Source organism: Ruditapes philippinarum, unplaced genomic scaffold, assembly GCF_026571515.1.
Source record: "Ruditapes philippinarum isolate M1 unplaced genomic scaffold, ASM2657151v2 ctg22209_1_1_1_1, whole genome shotgun sequence".
In the NCBI taxonomy this organism is placed as follows: domain Eukaryota; kingdom Metazoa; phylum Mollusca; class Bivalvia; order Venerida; family Veneridae; genus Ruditapes; species Ruditapes philippinarum.
The window spans coordinates 274-17,749 of record NW_026860532.1 but is presented as its reverse complement, the minus strand read 5'-3'; the positions used below and the strand labels follow the sequence as shown (position 1 = coordinate 17,749).

The following is a 17,476-nucleotide window of genomic DNA, read 5'->3' as shown; positions in this document are numbered from 1 at the left end:
TTATGTTATATAAAAAAATTCTGTATCAATTTCCCCTAAGAGGTTAAATTTTAAGGTAAAATTACCCCGGTGTATCAAACATTTTATGTTGGGGCTACTGCTTTTCTTTAATAGTTGGGGTCCACATAGAATTTAACTATAACATTTATTATTTTCTCCTGGACAATTATTGAAATTCTTTTTTTTTAAAGTCATCTAATTAAAAGCTTTTAAATTAATAAAGTTTATTTGGATTGAGTTATTAATTACATTACTTTTCATTAGGGGATCTTGTATTATGCTCTTTTTTAATGAACTGACCTACTTATGAAGCAAATAAAATTGATAATTGTAGGAAAATTTAAAAATTACAATCAATTCAAATTGTTACAGGTCCCAAAAGATATATTTGTATGCAAAAATGGGTTTTTGTAAATTAATATAAAAAACATAGGTGATATTTAGTATATTAAAGTTAAGAATTTTATCAGTTATGCAGGGTTTTATAACTTACTTGAGGGAAAGTTAAACAAAGTGACTTGGGACTACAGCAAATACCTATCTTAACTTCAGCTGAGAAAAATCTTCAAAGAATTATAATGGTTATATTAAATGGATAGGCTAATTACTTTTTTAAGTTAGCAAAGGGCGAGACCCATACAGGCCTCATCCGGGTATTCTCAAAAGGGGTATTATGTTAAAGTAATGATTTCGGATTGATAAACCTTAAAAAGTGATTTTAAATAATATACAGAATAAAAAATCAAGAAAGCTAGTATAATGTTTATAAAGTGGGTTTGATTTATGGACCCTCATATATGATTAAGATTTTATATTTGAGCCTCGTCACGATTAAAAACCAACATAATGGGTTTGCGGACCAGCATGGGATCCAGACAAGCCTGCGCATCTGTTCGCTATCAGTGTTTATACGGTTTGTAAGTGAACAGTTAAAAGCCCAGGCCACATACCTAAAAATAGTAGTCTATGCCTTGATTATGAGCTGACGATAGGGGAATTTTGTAAAGGGTGGGTTAGCCTGTCTGTTGTGATTGGCATGTCTAAAAAGTACAACCATTTGGTTTTTTTTTAGGGCCACCATAGAATTTTTTATCTAGAAAAATATCTAGCTATTTTATTTTGTACAAAAATATATAGAAATAAGTACAATGTACAATGTATAATTAGTAAAAATGTTCCACTATACATGTCACAAATAATGAAACTATTAACAAATGTCGGTACAGCTGCGGTACGGTATTTAAAAGTGTCACGGGTTCGAGTCCATGTCAGGCTGCACTTTTTTCTTTCACCCTGTGACTGACAAACATTTGTATAGCCCAGCTAGAAATTAATTCACAATGCTAAGTAACCCTGGGAAATTCGAAGGAAAAATATTTGCATTACACAGTAGGTTTAATAACTATTCAGTATTTAAACAAGTAAAACGTGTAAGCAGCCGAATATAAAGCTCAGAGGAACTCAAGAGCGCGGAATCGTATTCCGAGTGTCAGGGGTTTCGAGTCCCTGACAGGCCTGTTTACATATTCAATATAAATCTGTCAAGAAAAATAAGAAGGAACTGTTCCTAAAATAATTATCACCCTAAATTAGTATTCGGATAGGATTCGGACAGTCTTTAAAACTTTAATGTAAATATCACAATAATACTTCTTTTATATAATATTTCTATTCTTTGACAGGGACACAGAACATCTCTTACATGTTTAAAGAAACAACAAAATTTACATAATATATATCTATCTAAGAATTCTTTTACTTCTCAATAGTAACGACGCAAAGAACACGGTACTTAAGCGCTTATAGACGAACCGCAGACGCACGCTAAACGTTTTCTGGGAATAAGAAAACGCACCAGCTTTCAGACGCCACGATAAACGAAAAACGATACACGGAAAACGATAAACGTTAAAACGCTTGTAAACGATGCACGCTTGAGAAGCGTTTCAGCAAACGCACGTTGCACGCTATACGCACGCACGTTACACGAAAAACGGACGCACGAAAAACGCTATTTTTGACAACCGAAACGTTCACCCTACTGTAAGATTATAATTGTTAACAGTATAAGGTATAATGTTTTCATTGACGTATACATGATAGTATAATGCAACGATTTTGCGCGTCTGTATCTTAAATTTTTACACGTAATTTACGTCATGTCAAGATAAACGAGTATACACAGTCAAGCATCATCATTTGTACGACAGAAGCGGTCCGAGTATGGCACGTGTATCCGTAATTTTACTTTCAATTGATATTATATACTTGAGGCTATCAAACCGGATACGTGGCGGTTACACCACGTTATTAAAAAATTGGCCCTTTTTTTTTTTACACAATGACATTTTAGGTTACGTAATCGTCAACATTTACCAAAAATATCCACCAGTAAATGTTTTGTTTAAACGTTTACGCTCCAAAAAAAACCATGCACACTCAAACATTTTGGGTAAAAACAACACAGTTGCTTATGTTTCAATAATGTGGTAAAGAATAAACTTAACTCATAAATTTACTGGTTTATGATTACTAAATTGGTATCGCTACATATCAAACTACTATCTCTTAGTCATCACATGACAGTGCTATCATTCACAACCAATTTTAAATTTCCGGGGTGTGCTAAACTTATTTCAAGGTGTATTTATAAAACGAGTAAATCCTGCACATTTACATGAAAATTATACATGTAATTATGCCATAAGTTTGCAAGCACCACTGTATATCTTTAATTTACTTTTTATTGACATAGATTTCTTTCTTTAAAAGAAAATGAATGTAAATAAGAAAACTAGTGCAATTAAAGAACATCAACAACATTGAAACTTGCCACAGTTTCCTTTTATTTGCCTTTATTTTTCGTTTTCCTGATCGAATCAATAAAACAATGAAAAATAATAAAAGTTTACATAATTACAGTATGCATAATAGATAAGTTGCACAAACTGTTTTTATTTTGATCGGCAGTAACATTTTATTAACTATTTTTGACTGGGTTTTAAGATAAAATATAAAATTATTCCTTCATTTTCTCTTTATTTTGCGTTCAATGAATAAGACACTCTTCAAAACAAACTTATCTAAACCAACTAAATAGATACTACTTTCACAAATGGGATTTCTTTAAATGATTCAAAGCGTCCCATTTATTTTCCATTGAATCGAATAGTCTTTTCGTAAAACCTCTACCAATATATACCGATTTCCCATTTAGTAATTAGGTTCGGAAAATTGAATATGACAGAAACATGAGGTGAAGGAAATATTTCATCCTCTATCTTTCTTTATTATGATGATGAATGTAAAAGAATAGAATAGAATAGAATAATTTTGTTTCATACTATATGACATATATAATCACAAGCATAAAACATATGGCATGTAACAAAATATATCAACCAACAAATTGTGTATTGTATGGTAGAAGTGATGACAATAAAGTAACTAAAGCTTAATTCGTATTGTTGGAAAAACAATTAACACAGGCATAGTAATGTCAAAATAAGAAGTAAATAAACAAGAGGGCAATGATGGCCCTAAATCGCTCACCAGAAACATACTGTACTGTAACATATAAGTTGAAAATAAAAAAGTGGAGTCACTTTATACATGTGTGGACATTAAACATGCTGTTATGTTTTGTTTACTTTGATTGACAATAACTAAAACAAAAATTTACAGTTACAAAAATTAAAATTTTATACCGTAGTTTTTTTATTTATGATTTTTTTTTCATTTTTTTTTATTTCAAACCTTTTTTAAATAATCCAATTAATATGGTATCGAGTACCCTCCTTATCTGTGATATTGAAAATGGCAGAATTATACAGTTTTGTAAGAACTCAACTATATATATTAAGTGATATTCCACCAATAATATCACCTTAAGTTTATAAACAAATATATAATTATATAGAGGATATTTGTTTGTTTCAGTGTAAGATCGAAAAATATTTCACCGAGTGAACACCAGATGCAATATTTTCCACGAGTGGCGTAGCCACGAGTGAAAATATAATAGCTGGGGTTCACGAGTGAAATATTATTTGATCTTACATGTAAAACAAACAAATTTTCTGTTTATTTCATGATTTTTTAACGATTTTTACACCATTTTACTGATTTTAGCCGCGTAACGTCATGCTCTTATCTTCATGACGTCATCAAATAATGACGTCACAATGTTGAAGCAAAATATAATTCCATGATTATTTTTAGATTTTAGATGTTTTTCAGCACAACGTTCGTAAATATTTACGAACTACAGTTATCACGTACATTTTTTATTATGATTGACTACATTTCCGCTGAAAAAAAAACATTAATGATAAATATTTTATTTTTACGCCAAATATAGTTCGGCTACTGTGAAATTATATTTGGTAATCATTACTGTGAAATTATCAGAATATAATTAACCGTTATAATTCAGTAATCTACTGCAAAACATGTAATAAAATGAAATTAATGTACGATATTTATGAAATTAATGTACGATATTTTTTCCACCAAAAATACACCTTTATTAATAAATGATGAAATGAAATTCATGTACGATAAACGATATTTTGGAAGGAATATTAATTTTACTTAATGACTTTACGCATATGAATATAATCTTAAATACTCTCCGCTCAGATGAATAGAGAGAGCTTGATTTTCGGGCGAGGCAAAATTTGTCGTTGACAATTAATCTTGTATGTTGATTACTGTCTCATATATCCTATCCCTCTATCTTTACATTTAATATCTGCGTTAAAAACAAACTTCACACTAAGAAACAAACGTTCAAAACACAGGAATGAATAGCATGATTTATTGAATGTACTTTCAATAATAAAAATTATCGTTTCTCAAATAATATAATGTCAATATACAAATATCATATCGATATCAGATCCCTAATAGGACGATAGTGCATACTGTAACCAAAAAAAATGGAAATGAAGCATGACCGGGTATATGTAAGTTAAATACGCCGGGACCATACTTTGTTTCTGTTATGCCGAACAAGATTTACATTAAATATTGTATTTTAAACATGAGTAGCACTATGTATTTTTATTGCCAAATGCTGAACGTGTTCTATTTTCACAAGCGTTTCTTTAATGCAGACTTGTTATTTACAGAAAATCTATTTATAGAAGCATGACATGCTAATGTTGTTATTTCAGTCTTTATTCGAGTCCAGGTCAGGGTAAAATATGTAAATGAAAAACAAATAAATAACAAATCCCCCCCCCCCGAGGGTGACAAAATGTTCATAAAAGGCTGATATAATTGTGTTAATAATTTATTTTAGATAGATTTTCAATATATTTACTGACTGAATCATCAACACCCATCCCTAATTTAAAATATTATATTTTAAAATTGATTAAAAAATTGTATGTACAAAAGATATACACACAAGTGCTGTAAATGCAAACCTTATGATGTTTTGTTTCTTCTCTCAAAGCTTAATGTTGTTTTTAAATGACAAGCATACCCATTTCTAGCCTTCATTGCATACAATAGGTACATGTATATACTCTTAAACATGTATCACAGATATTCGTTCAGCTGCAGTATGCTACAGAAAATAAGGAAAGACAAAGTTTATATTAATTAAAAAATTAAACACTTTACAAAGCACTTATATTATCTAACAGGGAAGTTCCTTCTTTCAAATAACTAATTTAAAACACAAATACGATTTTGAATTAGATGTAATGATGTGATTGGATGTTATGCAATACCATGATGGATTTTTGTTCAGTGTTTGTCTTTTAGATTAATTAAAAAGTTGCAAAAAGGTAAGTCAAATACATTTTACGTTTACTTTTATCAATATCAATATTATTTGAAATTCATAATCATAAAATATTTATGTTTATAAATAAGTGAAAGTGTGAGGAAAAAATGAGGAAAAATAAATAAGGAAAAAAAACTCAGTTATAGATTAACAAATGTGTTTGGTGTATTAAGATGCAAATACTTTGTATCGCATAAATACATCTGCTAGGTATTTATGACATTTGAGCGCGTCACGACAAAACCAACATAATGGGTTTGCGACCAGCATGTATTCAGACCAGCCTGCGCATCCGCGCAGTCTGATCAGGATCCATGCTGTTCGCCTACAGACCTTATAACAAGTAGAGAAACTGATAGCGAACAGGATGGATCCTGATCAGACTGTGCGGATGCGCAGGCTGGTCTGGGTCCATGCTGGTCGCAAACCCTTCATGTTGGTTTTGTTGTGACGCGGCTCATTTATATTTAGTATAAAATAATTTAGATTTGTATGTATACTTTAAAGTCTATGTAAATCAAAACTGTTGATATGTTAATTGTATTGTAAACGTAGATACGATATTCATTAAATTTTATAAATCGTTATATCGTAGTTTTTCTACTAGTTAGTGAATTATTATTGACATTATTAATATATTACCCCTCACTAATAGTGTATTGTTAATATCTTATAGATGAATGGGAGTAATTCATATTGAGTTATAATACCGTTCAACGATGATATTTTACCCTACAACTTAGTTTTCAGAAATTATCGCCTAAATCATAAGTATATCCTCATTAATGATGAACTGCTATATAATTTTAATCTTATTTCGCCGAAACACTCGGATGCAACTGGATATAATATCGCCAGTTTTTGAAATCCCCGCCATTTGTAAAAGCTCTCGGGCCCGATCGGTTTCATTCGGAATTAACTCATTTGCATACGGAAAAGTTCGGAAATGCTATAATTAGAAACAAGTTCGGAAACGCTATAATTAGAAACGTCAACAAACTTGCGACCCCGATATTAGGAGATATAATATAAATGACGGATGCAATTTTGTTTTATGTTTTGTAATTAATAAACGATATGAAAAGCTATTTATTAGCTAAGGAATGTAGCTTATATCCTCGTAACGCGTTACGAAACAATCGGAAAAAGAACAAAGTCTGAGACTCTCACTAGATCTACAGTAAACAAGAAGATGGAGCGTAATTGGTCATAATGTCTATGTCGTACGGTTGCTGTGGTTATTTGAAATCGGTAAATTAGCCGTTCTTTATGATCGGTTCGTACCAGAAATAATACGTACCTATTGCCAAGCTTCCATCGTAGTAAAATGGCATACAGTAGTGTGCGTCATGTAAATATTATGAAACACAGACACTTGGGCTTTGGTGCTCAATCTGTATTATATTATAGATGTTGAAATATGATTTTTTTTCAAAACGGCTTATATTTAGTTTGTTTTTTTTTTTATTTATTTTAAAGGCGTTTTGAGCTCCAAACCCAAGTGTCTGTGTTAGGAAATTATAATGAAAAGAAATATAATTTGACAATCTGGTGTAATGACCTGTATAGGGTGTTACCAGATTAAATAACCAGTCAACTGCATGCAAAGCCAATACATATTTAACATCTACAGACTCAACCGTTTGATATATGATAATGTATAATTATACTTCAATTTATAAGCAAACAAGAATGGAAAAAGGACCAAGTTAAAGTTCTGATGCCTATAATTTTGAAAATGATCACTCAAGACCTGATTTTAATGTTAGCCTTTTGTAAAAGTGCACATTATGGAGAATAATGTACTAATGAGAATTTCATTCCAATACAAACACAGTGCAACCTGTGTAAATATTATTCTGTTAACAATGAACAGTTGCATTCCACTGAAAATAAGATTGCCAAGAATTAAATCCTAATCTCTGGATTATGTACACCGGTATGGCATTAAACCATAAATTTCACCACTTTATGTTCAAATGTTGAATTCTGCTAAAGCTGGTGCTAGGGGGGCATGGAAGGTAACTTGCACCTTCCAACAGGCTCACCAAATAGAGCCTGCAACAGTTTCAATTTTGTCATTTTGGGCTTTCTGCAGGAATTCTTTATTTCTCTATTTTCTGATGTCAAATGTACTTTTTTAAAATTCAAATAAGATCACAGATTGTAACAATGTTTTACAAATACCTTTCAATGTTAATTTACACTCCACTTCTCTTAGCACGTTTCAGGACACATTTTGGAATGTTGTTAAAATAACAAAAACACAGATAAATTGAAACATGTATTTGAACATTGGCAGTAAAACAACAATAAAATATTTTCAAATGAACAGCATATCTTTTTTTCTTACTCTTAAAATTGTACAACAGTGACTTCTTTACAGTTATAGTTTTATTTTTTATTCAATCCATGCTGTCTTAACAGGAAGAGAAAGTGTGAAGATGGCCAATATTGTAGAAGGAAATAAATAATATCTTAATTCCAACCAAATTGTATGAACTTGAGTTAACCCCTTATGGGTTTCTGGTGATGAAGGGTATTATGCTTAAGCCATTGTGACCTTAGACCTTATTAAATCCAAACTAATGCTTAATTACTAATCTAAGCAATGTCCCTGGAAATGTTCAAAACCTTGGGACAATGAGTTTACATGTCACTGAGACCTTGAACTTATAATCAAATGGACCAATATTAAAACTAATGGCAATCAGAATTTTTCCTTCTGAGTTACATAAACTATACCTTACAATGTTACACATATTTAAAGGAAGTTAAACTTTATGCCATCTTGAGCTTTAAATCTAATTACCTCAAAATCAGTTGGTGCCATTATCTGGGGAAGGGCAATGTTCCTACCAAGCCTTAAAACTTAGGCTTACCCCTGAATGTAAAATATTGTTTGTTCCCCACTCCCGCGACCTACCTACAAATAGCACAGCTACCTAAAATATCTTATTGTCCAGGATTTGTTTACTAACATGAAATCAGAGTGTCAATGAGAATGACATCTTTTTAACTGTCTCGTGATTTTTTAATTGTAAATATACAAATGTTGGGATATTTGTTGATTGAAACTGAAAATATGGTTCTAAATTTTCAAGTAAAACAGATGCTTTCATGCATTCACAATTTGTTTGAACTACATATAATTTTAATGAAAAATAAAACAAGACAAACATTTTGGATAACTAGGAATGTGTCCATAGGACACGGGTCCCCCCCTACGCGCCACTGTTCTGTCAATCTTATGACTCTAGGTCAAATATTTTTTGAAAACTAAAAATCGTTTACTAAGTAAAGGGCAAGAACTTTACAAATACTGAATAAATTCACAAGTAAACCCCAAGGTGCATAAGTACACATGCTGACCAACATTCTTTTAAACATTCAGGCCTACAAGTGAAATACTTTTTGAGCTATGCATGAACAAGTTGAAAATTGTAAATTATTTGATAAAATAAAGTGAACCTGTAGTAGCCACTCCTATATTGTCTTTCTTATTTATATTTTATCCCTGTACGATATTAATTATGGAGTTAAATGATAAATTATTTATGTTTGGCTGAATGAAATGAAAGAAAACATAAATACTTTTTGAGCTATGCATAAACAAGTTGAAAATTGTAAACTTATACTACTGTAAGTCAAGGGCAATAACTCTAACAAAACTGAAAAAAATCCACATGAAAGTCCCAGGTTCATAGCTTCACAGTGATGTAAATCATTATTCCTGTAATTTAGTGATGTTGATCATTATTCCTGTCAAGCACTCGAGGAACAAATAACATAATGAAACGTTTTTTACTAAGTCAAGGGAAATAACTCTACAAATACTGGATAAATCCACAAGCCAAACCCCAGGTGCAAAACTAAATATGCTGAGCAACCTTCCCATAAGGTTTAATGACTCTATGTCAAATCCTTTTTGAGTTACATGTGACACAAGTTGAAAACTGCAAAATTTTACCAAGTCAAGGGCAATAACTCTAAAAATCCTAAATAATTCCAGACGAAAATACCCAGATGCGCAACTACACATGCTGATCAACATTCCTGTAAAGTTTCATGACTGTAAGTCAAATACTTTTTGAGTTACATGCGACACAAGTTGAAAATTGCAAAATTTTACTAAGTCAAGGGCCATAACTCTCAAAATACTTAATCCAGACGAAAATACCCAGGTGCACAACTACACATAATGTTCAACATTCCTGTAAAGTTTCATTGCTCTAGGTCAAATACTGCTTGAGTAACATGTGACACAAGTTGAAAATTGCAAAAATTCAATGGCAGTAACTCTGAAAATACTAAAAATATCCAGATGAAAATACCAAGGTGAACAACTACACTTGCTGATCAACATTACAGTAAAGTTTCATGACTCTAGGTGAAATACGGACGGACGGACAAGGGTAAATCTAAATGTCCGCCACTAAATTGGGGGCACAAAAATAAATATTTTATCAGCCCACCTAACCTATCTGAACTGGAATGGGATGAGGGAGTAAATACAAAGATAATTTTAAGGCTTGCCTTGTTTGATTGAACAAGGATTTTATATAAAATGCCCCTATGTCATTGGTCTAATAAACTAGATTGGACTACAAACAATTCATGGACTAATAACAACTAGATCTCCGCGAGTCGGATGTGTTGCCTTGTGAACAATATAGTTTAGGAGAAATGGCCAAGACAAAAATGCAATATGAAAATTAACAAAGGGCAATAAAGTTAAAGCCACTAATAGCAAATAACAAGCAAAGCCAAAATTTAGACATTTAACCTTGAAGGTCAAGGTCAATTATGAATGAAGGCCAAGGTTAGACAATACACCAAGAACTTTAAAAGTTATGAACAAGGTTCAAGTTTGCAGAAGGCAACGGCAGCAACCTCTATTTCTTTTTTCAAAAAAAAAAAGAAAAGAAAAGCTGAGCCTAAGTGAATGACATAGTACAAAAGATATAATTGAATAATACTTTTAACTTTGTTACTACATTAAAGCTCATAGCAGCACTTATAGTTTAATAGATTGGATAATATTTTGCACTTGTATAAAAAGTAGTCATTTTTCTGACAAAATATTAAAAACAGACCTTTTGACCCCAGGGCTTTTATTTGAACAAACTCGGTAGACACTCACTAGAAGATGTTTAATGCCAAATATCTTAGCTCTAGCTCTTTGGGTTCTTTAAAAGAAGATTTTTTAAGTTTTTACTATATGCATATAGGGAAAATCAATGACCCCCTGGGGCGGGGCCAATTTTGACCCCAGGGCTTTTATTTAAACAAACTTGGTAGACACTCACTAGAAGATATTTCTTGCCAAATATCTAAGCTCTAGCTCTTAGGGTTGTTTAAAAGAAGATATTTAAAGATTTTTCTTTCGATTGCCATGGCAACCAGAGTTCTGCATGGAATTAAATTCTTTGAACAATTTTTAAAGGTGACCACCAAAGCAACATTCCTGTGAAGTTTGGATGAAATTGGCTCAGTGGTTTATGAGGAGATGTCATTTAAAGCAAAAGTTTACGGACGGACAGACGATGGACGGACGAAAAGCGATAACAAAAGCTCAACCTGTCACTTTGTGACAGGTGAGCTAAAAAGTCAATCATATCTTGATTTATGTTCCTCATGAATGGCTCGGGTAGGCTTCGGGCTAACTTGGGCCAAATATTTTGCAAGTCGGTGGGGGTCATCTTCCTCTAACTTTCTATTTTATATATCCCCTCCATGTCACTAATTCTCAGAGTTATAGCATCATGAAAAATGGTATAATGATACTTTTTCTTCTTCTTTAATTCATCCAGACTCGATGAAGTCTGAAATGAGAAATTAACAAGTCTGTTATAACAAAAATCTTAAGTGTATACAATTCTCAAAATGCATTACATGTAATTATGTCCTCAAAATTTATTAGTCAGGTTATTCAGAGACTGCAAAATCTCTTTTGATTGAAATTAATATTATATTGGCAATATAAATGCATAGTGATCACACTTTCAATAAAAGTATCTTATAATTCATAGAGGCAGGAACATTTAATACTATGATATGCAGCATTTATATTCATATGCAAAAATGAAAAAAAAAAATGTTGAGAATCTTTATGCCCAAAGAAGATAAAGCACAACATTTTATTTAGGTTTTGCCTCTTTATAATAATAATATGTTTGAAATACTGAAATCTTTCTATTGAAATAAACAAAGTAACATGCTACATCCATATTAGACTCAGTAGTACAGAGTACATCTATGTTGAACATTATTATAGTTCCAAACAATTCACTTTATTAACACAAACTGGACGCTGTTTTCTTTCATTCTGTAAAATTGTGAAACATTACATGTTGGAGTTTTGTAAGTAGCATACCTAACAGATCCCCCTTGTTGGTGATGTATGGTCTATTTCCATGTATATTATAATCTATGGCTGCAAGAAGATTGTGCATCCTATAAACATGTGGTGTGTAAGCAAATCTTTTGGTACAATACATCAAGATGTGCTGGTGAAACCCCTCCATGCCAGCTGTACTTCTAAAAATGAATACAAATAATGGAAAGATATTTTCATTTAAATGATTTTAGTAAGGAAAAATCCCTTAACATTAACATATTCATATGCTAGATATAATCTCTGTATGTAAATAATTATCTTTGAAAAGATTTTACACAGCTCTATCCTTCAATTGATAAGTGCAATAAAGGTGCCAATTAATTTATACATAATGGTTGTAGGTCCATTTGCGTTAACATATAAAGGTGCTGTAAACATTGAACATTCTATAATCAATAGACATATGAGCTTTGTATTAATCAGGACATATACTCCTTTCCAGTTAGGAAAATAAATCCTTTTAAAAATTTCACTCTAAACTGCTAGCATATCTTAACAAAGATAGACATATCTCCTTTGCAGAATTAATGGTTCCAACATTGGAGCCATTGGTTTCAACTTTTTTGATTGGCCAATCTGGTGGTGCAAACTAAAATTGCTCCAGGGGGAACCCTGTCAATATAAATTTCTTTTACTGTACCTGATGAGAACATACCTGCAGTTGAGATATTATGTCATATTATTCAGAACACCAGCCAGATCTTTCAGACTATGTGCATCTTATTAAATAATATTTCCTTTGCAGCCATGGTTTGTTCTGGTTTCTAATGGGCCATGATTGTACCAGGCATTGGTGTATTCCATCATCTGAAAACAGAATCCATTCATGCTCAATAACTATAAGATTGATGCAGACACTAAATACTAGATACTATTCCCTGAAATAAAATATCAAAACAAATAAATATGCATTAAAAAATGGCAAAGAAGTCAGCCTTCAACAAGTTTTATGAAACATTACTAAGCATTTCACATTTATTTTACATATAAAATGCTTACCATAAACCTATGAAGTAATCCACATTATGCATCAAAACATTTTGCATGCATTAATTTTCTTGCAACAAATGACAATTATGTATTGCTATCTAGAATTTTATCTAAATATTTCTTGAGCAACAGAATAATCATATAAAAATATCAAACATTCAAACAAAATCAAATATATAATATTTGTTTACTTACCATGAATAGTTTATAGTCTGTAGCAGTTTTATAACTAAACCAGAAATGAATGGTTGTGTCTCAATTCAACTCCAAAAGGATTTTATTGGCTTTCTTTAGTGCTACCTGAAGATTAAACCATAACTTGCTTAAGATTTAGAAGAAAAAAAATCAATTGTGGAATTCCTTTTCATTTTTAAAAGGGATATATAACTTAAAAAAATATTGCTTTCACAGTCATTGAATTTAAGATTTTTAATTCACTGGCCCCAATTCCCGTTTTGAATTTATTCTACTATATATTTAACTACATTTTCTTAAAATTTACACTGGCCCAAACTAATTTTCACTGGCCACCGGGCCAGTGCTAAATTCAATGACTGCTTTCATAAGAACATGTATGCTCCCCTGTTTAACAATTACACTTTGTCCTGACAAGTAAGTCTTTCAAGTTTCATGTTGATACATTTCAAAATATTGAAATAATGCAATTGTATGCCAACATAGCAATCTGACATAGAATGTAATAGCTTTAAAAAAAAAAAAAAAGCTAGAAATTAGTAATTTATGATGTTTGATTGTAACTAAGAAAGTATACTCCACTTTTGAGGAATCTGTAACTATTTTGTTGTATGGTCTGAGAATTGACTATATAACAGAATCCTTTCCAAAAACCATATATGAGCCGCGTCACGACAAAACCAACATAGTGCGTTTGCGACCAGCATAGATCCAGACCAGCCTGCGCATCCGCGCAGTCTGATCAGGATCCATGCTGTTCGCTATCAGTTTCTCTACTTGTTATAGGGTTTGTAAGCGAACAACATGGATCCTGATCAGACTGCGCGGATGCGCAGGCTGGTCTAGATCCATGCTGGTCGCAAAACCACTATGTTGGTTTTGTCATGACGCGGCTCATATTTATTTTTTCACAAGTGGATTTAAGACCTACAGTATAATGACCCTCTATTATTTTTTCACCTCAGTGAACAATTACCTAAAATAATATTATGGAGTCATACAAATATCAAACTCATCATTTAAGATGACACCAAAATCTTTCAATTGGACCAAAATTAACCATGTAATGCATGTTTTTTCTTCTTCTTCTAATACAGTATTATATGCCACTTAAAAATGTCATAATTGTTTAATATTTAAATCATATGAATATCTGATCATGATATATATGGATCACATGTTGACATGTATATATCCATTAATTGGTTCAATAAACAAATAAAAAAACATGAATTCAGCAGTATTTAAGATTAATCAGTTTTTATATGAATTATATAAGTAAATTAGTTATGCAAGTATATAGTTATATAGCAATTTTGAAAGGTATTATTATAACCTGTCACTTTCGACAAAAATGGTGTACTTACTCTCCTCTACATATGCACTGAAGTCCAGGTCATCTTTGATGTCCCTGGTAGTGGTATTGCAACACATGATGATGATGAAATTGACTTATTTCTGTAATTGAAAAATTCAGAAAATATAGCATACTAGTACCATGGCCTAAAATCTTGACTATTCAAACCAATTACAATACATGAATTGCTGCACTGCTTATAAGGAAGAAGGGTTGTCAATAAGAATTATCTAACGTTTCCAGCACAATTATGGTTATTGTCCATGATTATTTTTCAAATTGTGAAATGCTGAAATTTTACTGCAAAAATGATTCAAATGAGACAAAAATATTGATTTTTGTGCGATTTTCCAGACAACATTTTATTTTTTCTACTTTATTTCTTTGAAGATTCGACAACCCTGAATAGTAGATCAATATATCAGACTTACGGGCTTGTTATTGCTTAAATGTCGGTCAAGGTTGCCCAAAAGCAAAAATATCTCAAAATCAAAGGACGTCACATTTATAGGACTACCCTTGATAGTTGAACATACTTTGAAGAAATGCCTGTTCTGCTAGTCAATAGTTCTAACCCTTTTTGAGACACATGTGGCTAATCTATTTCACAGCATTGTAGTTACTATACAGTACAGCTTACAGTAAAAAACAATAATGTGATTGGAAAATAAAAGTTATTCAAAATATAATTTTATTGTGTCTTAAATGATTCTTAAAAGATAGTGATTGGCCATCTTAAACGATATTACAATGGTTACAATGAACATACGCCATAAAATTGTAAAGGATTAGGCTCAGCCGATCTTTTATTTAACCTGTTAACAATTTATTGGTACGAAAATTACAGTGAACGAAAACTTGATACACAGAAGTGGATCTGCAAGCTTAATTTCTTTATCATAAGTCAAAACCATCCAAAAAACTATAACACAATATCTGTGTTTATATATTCGTAGGTGAATTTTTTCTATAAGTAGATCTAAGACCAAGAAAAAATTAAATGCAAACAAAAACGATGATCACCTCACCTGTCAATCAGACAACAACTTCACGGTCGCTTTTGGTTTTAATTACCCTTTACAGATCTTTTCATCGCTTTGAATCACTACCGGAGTATATCCTTGATTGAATTAAATCACAGTTCCTTTCCACTTTTCGCTTTTTCCTTTTCCAATCTCAAAATTCATTTCTCGTATACGTGACACACCTTTCGTATTGTCCGCCATTATTTTCGTTTAGTAAATCATATCACGTGACTCAGATCCGAACATTTACGGAAATAATCGAAGGGCTTCCCGCCAAAATATAAATCTTATTTGACTAACCCAGTCAAATAAGAAAATGCATTTTTTAGAATGGTCAGAAATGTTACGGAGAGCGTTTCTAAGTTGTGTAACGTGTACCGAGCGGATGTACAACGAATATATAATAAATTTTTCTTTGGGCTACCTGCCGTTTGATTAGATACAAATGATTATGAAATTATCATATATCATAAACAATCAGCTTGAATTAATACTCCAAAATACACTATTAAATTCTAAAAAGTCTAAATATAGTAAAATTAAAATATCTTTACAATATTACACAATGAAATAATTCAAAAGCTATAGATATCACGCTGCAACCCGATAATTTCCTACAGTCCAGCAACTACCTCCCTATCTATGAAGCGAGGCTTCTATTAGATAGGAAGATAGCCTGCTGGTAGGGATCTATAACAAAGTTCCAACTATACAAATCTAATTCGTTTTAAATCTACCTCTGGATTTTTAATACCTATATGTTACCAATTCCCTGATAGCGAGGCTTTCAGAAAATGTGGAGATCTATAAGTACCCAGAGTCAAATACAATTTCACAACTAAACTATAACGACAATATATCCATGAAGCTAGGCTTCAATTGGATAAACAAGGGTATTTAGTTTTGGCCAATTCTTCTTTTCTACCTATGAAGCTAGGCTTCAGTTAGGTAGACGAAATTATCCTCTATGTATGAAGCGAGGCTTCAATTACATAAAGTAACCTGGTCCCGGTGAATTCCTCTGCAGACTGAATAATTCTGCTCTAATCGCCGTATTTATACCTGCTGAGATGATCGCTCAAGCATGACTTTATTTTCATTGGCTGATTAAAGTAATCCTGATCACTGAGACGTTTATTACATTATATGACATCAAACGTTTATTGAAAATACGTATACCAAACGTATATTGTAAAGTAACGTAAATTAGAATATATTGTCGCAAAATAAACAATTAACATAATAGTCAAGTAACACTAAAATCATTTCAGCAAACGATAATCTTTAATAAAAACTAGCTTAGTAAAAATTGCCAAAACGTTACACTACCCACGCCTCCGTTTTACATGCGCCCCGCATGAACTTACAAAAATATATATTTTAAGTTGCCACTAACAATTAGATTCGGCATGCACACTCCGAATGTCCTGAATCTTTAGATTCCCTAACTTTATGTATTCTTCTACAATGCTGTCTTATATAAGCTTTCTTTTTAAATTTCATTCCACAAATATGACAAATCACGCTATTACAACCTATCGGACCTCTACAGTTCATTTGTATCTTTTTACCATTGGCTGTTAACTGATTATTCGGAACATCTATTACAATATTTCTTGCTGTCATAAAATCTAATCCTAATATTGCATCTCCCTCTATGTTAGAAACTATAAAAGGATTTGTCGAAATTTCATCATTCAATTTGATATCTA

General features: G+C 31.7%; 1 long non-coding RNA gene across 1 annotated transcript; it reads right to left on the bottom strand.

The window, feature by feature from the left end:
• Positions 1-6,884: 6,884 nt before the first annotated feature.
• On the bottom strand, positions 6,885-16,359 carry LOC132760487 (uncharacterized). The gene is made up of 6 exons (XR_009629854.1): positions 14,750-16,359; positions 13,383-13,487; positions 12,853-13,004; positions 12,174-12,337; positions 9,635-11,622; positions 6,885-8,874 (listed from the first exon to the last, which is right to left on the bottom strand). It is a non-coding gene; the product is annotated as an uncharacterized LOC132760487 (long non-coding RNA).
• Positions 16,360-17,476: the final 1,117 nt, after the last annotated feature.